The 7324-nt window shown below is 40.4% G+C and overlaps 1 pseudogene across 1 annotated transcript; it reads left to right on the top strand.

The window, feature by feature from the left end:
* Window positions 1-1879: 1879 nt before the first annotated feature.
* LOC128578224 (serine/threonine-protein phosphatase 2A 55 kDa regulatory subunit B alpha isoform-like) lies at window positions 1880-4103 on the top strand (annotated as a pseudogene). Its single transcript, XR_008377689.1, has one exon. The product of XR_008377689.1 is annotated as a serine/threonine-protein phosphatase 2A 55 kDa regulatory subunit B alpha isoform-like (transcript).
* The last annotated feature ends 3221 nt before the right edge of the window (window positions 4104-7324 follow it).

Consider the following 7324-nt stretch of genomic DNA (forward strand, 5'->3'; position numbering starts at 1 on the left):
ATTCTTCTTGAGCCACTTTTGGTAATTTGTCTCCTGGAATTTGTCCATTTCATCTTGTTTATCTAACTTGTTAATGTACACTTATTCATATTATCTCATAATCCTTTTTATTTCCCTGATAGTCACCATTCTCATTTCTGATTTTAGTAATTTGAATCTTTTCTCAGCCGAACACCTTTTTTGTTTGCTTATTTTCATGTGACCAGTATAGGTATTCTCTGTCTGGTTGCCTTCGCTTGGGATCATAATGTTGTATCAAGTTCTCAATTATTCCATGACCATGCCTCTTTATCATATGAAGTATCTGCTTTCCTAGCTACAAGGCATATGGATGATGAGGGATGCTTAGAGGTGAAAAGCAGGCTAAGACATGAAGTGGACTTAGGGCGAGGGAATCAGGCACAGAAAATGTGTCCTCAAGTAGGGCAGATAATTTATTACTAGCCAATGAAGTTGTGCCCTTGTCCCTCTTTGCAGATCATCCAAAGGAACATCACCTCCCTTCTCCCAGGGAGGGATAAAGAGATGCAGGGAGGGTGGAGTGAATGAGGAAGCAAAGAAAGGAGGAAAGGGTTCTATGCCTTTTAATTCTTGAATTTCCTTTTCAGTTTTTCTCAGTCTTTCCTCCAGCTATCCAAATATCTTTTTTACTTTCCTCTTAGAAGGATATTCATCCCATAAATACCAATAATTAAATTGCCTGGGATGAAGCCCTTGTAAGAACCTCAGCAAATAGGTTCATTTATCCAAGCCCAAGGAACTGTATTCAGGCCACTGGGATACTGGATTCTCAGATGTTTATCCATTCCAAATGTGACAAAGGAGTTTTCCCCATTGTTTAGTGAAGAATTAACCTTACTTAAAGAGAGGTCTGGCCTTTGCCTTTGGTTCCTGGGAGATGATCTCTAGGAAGAATGTCTTTGTTTACCTGAGAGCCTTAAGCCACACCAGACAGTCTAACAATGGATTTATGATTTGGGGCTTTGAACCACATGGTGTCTGCTCTGCGTTTGATACTTTCTTGGACTTTGCCCTATGAGCTGCTTCCCTTTGCTGATTTTAATCTGTATCCTTTCACTATAATAAACCATAACGGTGAGTTCTTCTAGTGAATTATTGAAGCCCTAAACTCTTCAGTTGGCATCAGTTGGCATCAGAAGTGAGGGCAGTCTTGTAAAAAGTCCCCTAACTTCACAGCTATTGAAGAGCAAGACCTACAGACACTATTTCTAGCTTCTCATATATTTCCTCCATCAAAGTCATTGGAGATTCTGACGGTATTTACTTATTCAATAGTAAGATCTTGCATTTGGCATAGGTGGTTTATCCAGATAATACTCTGAAAGAGCAATGTTTTATAATTCAAAGCTCTTTTCTGACTGTTGTTTGACCACAAAACCTTTAGTTTGTTGGTTCAATTTATGAACTGCCAGACTCAGACTCATCCCACCCTCATTGCCAAATTTGTTGAGGAAATGTAATTAAAAATAAAATCTGCTAACCCAGAAATTCCTCTCTACAAAATATATGAAAGAAAGAAAATAGCTTAGCTTGGGGCCTGTAGCACAATGGTTACGAGTAGCTGGAACTACAGGCACCCACCACAACACCTGGCTATTTTTTTGTTGTTGTTGCAATTTGGCCGTTGCCAGGTTTGAACTCGCCACCCTCGGTATATGGGGCCCAGCACCCTACCCACTGAGTCACAGGCATCATCCAAGAAGACAGTTTCTTCTGGGTTCCTAAAAGCAAAATATTGAATAGCCACTGATGAAATGTCATCTTATTTATTCATTCACTAATTTCTAGTATTTTACTATTTGTAACTGTCAGGTGTCATCTTAGTTCTATTTTAAAAATCATTTTCCTAGTGGAGTCGCCTGCCCCTGCCGCCGTCGGCGCCGTAGCTGTCGTAGCCGCCGCCGCCGCTGGAGAAAGAACACGAGCGGGGAAGCCCCCAGTGAAATCCACCATCCTGCAGGCCGGTCTGCCCGCCCCTCCTTCCTTCTCACTCGGGCCCCCGCTCCCTCCCCCCACAGGTGCCATCCGCCGCCATCTGCCCTTCCTACACCCCCATCCCCAGGTGAGTTCAGGAAGCAGAGACCCCGAGGAACCCAGCAGGGTCACCATTTGCAGCGCAACATGGCAGGAGCTGGAGGAGGGAATGATATTCAGTGGTGTTTTTCTCAGGTGAAAGGAGCAGTAGATGATGATGTAGCAGAAGCAGATGTAATTTCTACAGTAGAATTTAATCATTCTGGAGAATTACTAGCAACAGGAGATAAAGGTGGTAGAGTTGTCATCTTTCAACAGGAGCAGGAGCGCCTTTGACCTGAGGATCTCAAAGTGCTTTACAAACACTAATGAATTAATCCTCACAACACCCCAGTGAGAACAAAATCCAGTCTCATAGCAGAGGAGAATATAATGTTTACAGCACCTTCCAGAGCCATGAACCAGAGTTTGACTACTTGAAAAGTTTAGAAATAGAAGAAAAGATCAACAAAATTAGGTGGTTACCCCAGAAAAATGCTGCTCAGTTTTTGTTGTCTACCAATGATAAAACAATAAAATTATGGAAAATCAGTGAAAGAGACAAGAGACCAGAAGGGTATAACTTGAAAGAGGAAGATGGAAGGTATAGAGATCCTACTACAGTTACTACACTACACGTGCCAGTCTTTAGGCCCATGGATCTAATGGTCGAGTCCAGTCCACGAAGAATATTTGCCAATGCTCATACATACCACATCAATTCCATCTCCATCAATAGTGATTATGAAACATATTTATCTGCAGATGATTTGCGGATTAATCTTTGGCATCTGGAAATTACAGACAGGAGTTTCAACATTGTGGATATCAAGCCTGCCAACATGGAGGAGCTAACAGAGGTGATTACGGCAGCAGAATTCCATCCACACAGCTGTAACACATTTGTATACAGCAGCAGTAAAGGAACAATTCGGTTATGTGACATGAGGGCATCTGCTCTCTGTGACAGGCATTCTAAACATAAGTGCATGAATACCTCAGAAGTAAACTTTGTTCACTGTATGAAAATGACTGCATATTTGACAAGTTTGAATGTTGTTGGAATGGATCTGATAGTGTTGTCATGACTGGATCTTACAATAACTTCTTCAGAATGTTTGACAGGAACACAAAGCGAGACATAACCCTAGAAGCATCTCGGGAAAACAATAAGCCTCGCACAGTTTTGAAGCCACGCAAAGTCTGTGCAAGCGGCAAGAGAAAGAAAGACGAAATAAGTGTTGACAGCCTAGATTTCAACAAGAAAATCCTTCACACAGCCTGGCACCCCAAGGAGAATATCATTGCTGTAGCTACTACAAACAATCTGTATATATTTCAAGACAAAGTGAATTAGGGTTGGCATTCCTAGCAGAAGAACCTACTTCCTGCTTAGTTGAGATAGTTGAATCTAGCATTCGTACCTATAAAAGAGAGAGGTCCATTGTGGCGCCCCTTTCCAGTGTTTGACAGTGTGCCATTCGACAACACATTTTTATAGCTACATGGAGAAAGCTCTGGTGGATTCATCACTGGTATTCTCCATGTCTGCTAGCCATTTAGGTAAGGGTAGGGCACTTTTAATTTAAATGACTTCTTGCACCATCTTGCCTAATGGACTAGATTGGACTGTATCAACATTGATTTACTCCACTTTTATGCCTTCCATTGTGATGACGTCAAACACAGTGAAAGCCTTCAGTCATGCTATGGGATTGAATTGTGTATCCTCATTACTGTATCATTTGTGGGGTACACCCCTTCCCCCCCTTTTTAAATTAAATACAGCTCATCCTTACTGTGGCTTGTAGCATTCCTCCTCTCCTGGCCTCCTGGACTCTTCCCCTTCATCTCTCTTACCCTTGCCCCCTCCACCTGGTCTTGGTGGTGGTATATTAAAAAAAAAGAATGAAAGCACACAAAATGAGTCAGTTTGGGGTCAGTGGAATAAAGGGGGTATATGTTGCGAACAAATGTTTTAATAACAGTTGGCTGTAATCACTCCTTGCCATGTCTGGCACTGAAAATAAGGAAAAAAAAACTACAACTGAATAAAAGTGACAAAGAATAGAGAAAAAAAATCATTTTCCTTCCACTGTCATTAGTTTAAACAGTATAATGTAGTTACCATATGTGCTTTACCTATTAAATTAAACCCATCGGCCAGCACCCATAGCACAGTAGTTATGGCATCAGCCACATACACCAAGATTAAAGGGTTCGAACCCAGCCTGGGCCAGCTAAACAACAATGACAACTGCAACAAAAAATAGCTGGGCATTGTGGCAGATGCCTGTAGTCCCAACTACTTGGGAGGCTGAGGCAAGAGAATCACTTAAGCCCAAGAGTTTGAGGTTGCTGTGAGCTGTGACGCCACAGCACTCTACCGAGGGCGACATAGTGAGACTCTGTCTCAAAATTAATTAATTAATTAAACCCATCATGTCATAGCACTACAAATATTCATTCAAAAATCAAGATTTTATTACACCTGCGGTGCATATTACAAGGGTACATGTGAAACTTAGTAAATGTAGAATGTAAATGTCTTAACACAATAACTAAGAAAATGCCAGGAAGGCTATGTTAACCAGTGTGATGAAAATGTGTCAAACAGTCTATAAAACCAGTGTATGGTGCCCCATGATCGCATTAATGTACACAGCTATGATTTAATAAAAATAAATAAATAAATAAACAGAAAAAATCAAGATTTTTTTTCTATGTACTATATCTATTAAAATGTACCACTAAAAAGGTATTAAGTGTCTTATGATGGAAATGAATATGGATACAAAGGCAAGTTACTAGTTTGAGATTAGAACTACAATTCTCATAGTAAATACCAGCATGTGTATACTTGCATAACATATTCTACAAAGCAGAGGAAGGTTATAAAAGTAAATACATTAAACTTGCTTGGCACAGTGGCTCATGCCTGTAATCCTGGCACTCTGGGAGGCTGAGACAGGAGGATCATTTAAGCTCAGAAATTCAAAACTGGCCTGAGCAAAAGGAAGACCTCATCTCTACTACAAATAGAAAAATTATCCAGGTATGGTGGCTCAAACTTGTCACAGGTACTAGGGAGGCTGCGGCAGGAGGATCACTTGAGCCTAGGAGTTTGAGGTTGTAGTGAACTATGATGATGCCATTATACTCTTCCTCGGATGACAGAGTGATCCTCTGTCTTAAAAAAAAAAAAAGTAAGTACATTAAACAACAGTTTTATAGTTTATTATAAACCTAAAGGGAAAATTCAGACTTTATAATTTTGATATTCTGGCATTAATATACTATTACAAACATGTGAAATATCATTTTAGTCATTTTCTTTGAAGATATCATTGTATACTACAATTCCTCACTCAATTCTAAGTGATCTAGATTCTGATTTTTTTTCTTTTTTTTGCAGTTTTTTTGGCCGGGGCTAGGTTTGAACCTGCCACCTCTGGCACATGGGGCCAGCACCCTACTCCTTTGAGCCACAGGTGCCACCCAATAGTGAGGTTTTTTTTTAAACTATAGGTCTCGTTTTTGTGTTGGATAACACTTCTTTTTAAGAGGAGATATTCTTGTGCCTCTTCATTTTTCTTGACTTTGGCTGATTTTTCCTTGAACAATTGTCAGTGTCAGTTTACTCCATTTAGAATATCCCACACTGCTGGACACTGTAGTGCATGCCTGTGATCCCAGCTGCTCGGAGGCTGGGACAGGAGGATCACTTGAGCCCAAGAGTTTGAAGCCACCTGGGTAACACAGAAGGACCCTATCTTATAAAAAAAAAAATAGTTTTTAGGCTCAGCGCCTATAGTTCAGCAACTAGGGTGCTAGCCACATACACCGGAGCTGGTGGGTTCGAATCCAGCCCCAGCCTGCCAAACAACGACAATTACAACAACAAACAGGAATTGTGGCAGGCTCCTATAGTCCCAGCTACTTGGAAGACTGAGGCAAGAGAATCGCTTAAGCCCAAGAGTTTGAGGTTGCTGTGAGCTATGATGCCATGACACTCTACGAGGGCGATAGCTTGAGGCTCTGTCTCAAAAAAAAAAAAAATAGTTTTAAAAATGAGAAAAACAGAATATCCTACTTAAAAGAGACTGCCTCTCCCTAGCTATCCTATTCCTTCACTATATGAACAAGAATTATGTGAATATATGTATTGCATCTTTAGACAAAAAACAAGTCAGGCACAATGACTCATGTCTGTAATCCCAGCTATTCAGGAGGCTATGGCCTGAGGATCACTTGAGGACAGGAGTTTGAGACTAGCCTGGACAACATAGCAAGACTCCATCTCTAAAAAGTTTTTAAAAACCAACTGACTTCATCTTTAGGTTTCCTCAAGGTTTACATGAACATGTAGCTATAGCTTATATGTATCAATTTCTTTTTTTTTTTTTTTTGTAGAGACAGAGTCTCACTGTACCGCCCCCGGGTAGAGTGCCGTGGCGTCACACGGCTCACAGCAACCTCTAACTCTCGGGCTTACGCGATTCTCTTGCCTCAGCCTCCCGAGTAGCTGGGACTACAGGCGCCCGCCACAACGCCCGGCTATTTTTTTGTTGCAGTTTGGCCGGGGCCGGGTTTGAACCCGCCACCCTTGGCATATGGGGCCGGCGCCCTACTCACTGAGCCACAGGCGCCGCCCTGTATCAATTTCTTAAAGAACACAAAATGTTTGTTTTCCCCTGGGCAAAACTAACATCCAATAAAACTATAAAATATAAACTTATTTTTATGTTCCAGGGCAAATCTAAACTGTCATAGTTGTATGTGCACAATGTAATTTACTGCTAGTCTGAAGGGTGCTTGTAGCTTGAGATAAAGGTATATATAGCGTTTTAGTTTAATAATATTATGGATTTTAATTTCTACTATGATTTTTTTGTCCACTTGAGTCTTTTTGTTTACATTGATAGAAAGTCAAAATCTTGGATATTTAGGAATTTTAAGATTACACATTACTTTGGGCCCCCTCAAACAGTACAATGCGTCATTGGTCACTTTAGCAATAGATTTGGTGGTGATGGGGGGTGAGAGTTGAGATGTGTGTAAAGATACCTCATTATAAAGTTCCATTCATCTGCATAAATTAGTTAGGTCTAATTTTAATAAAAATATAAAGAAAAACATCTAAAGCTGTTAGAGAAGAGGAAAGCATATAAATTGAGTTTGGTTGTGTTTTACTTTTTGGTGTATGAATATCTGGTGAACAATGGCAGTTTGTGGCTTTAATTTCTTTATAAAAATGCTTAGAACTTTTAATTTTTATTGTTAGAAATCC

This window comes from Nycticebus coucang, chromosome X (assembly GCF_027406575.1).
Source record: "Nycticebus coucang isolate mNycCou1 chromosome X, mNycCou1.pri, whole genome shotgun sequence".
NCBI classification, from domain to species: domain Eukaryota; kingdom Metazoa; phylum Chordata; class Mammalia; order Primates; family Lorisidae; genus Nycticebus; species Nycticebus coucang.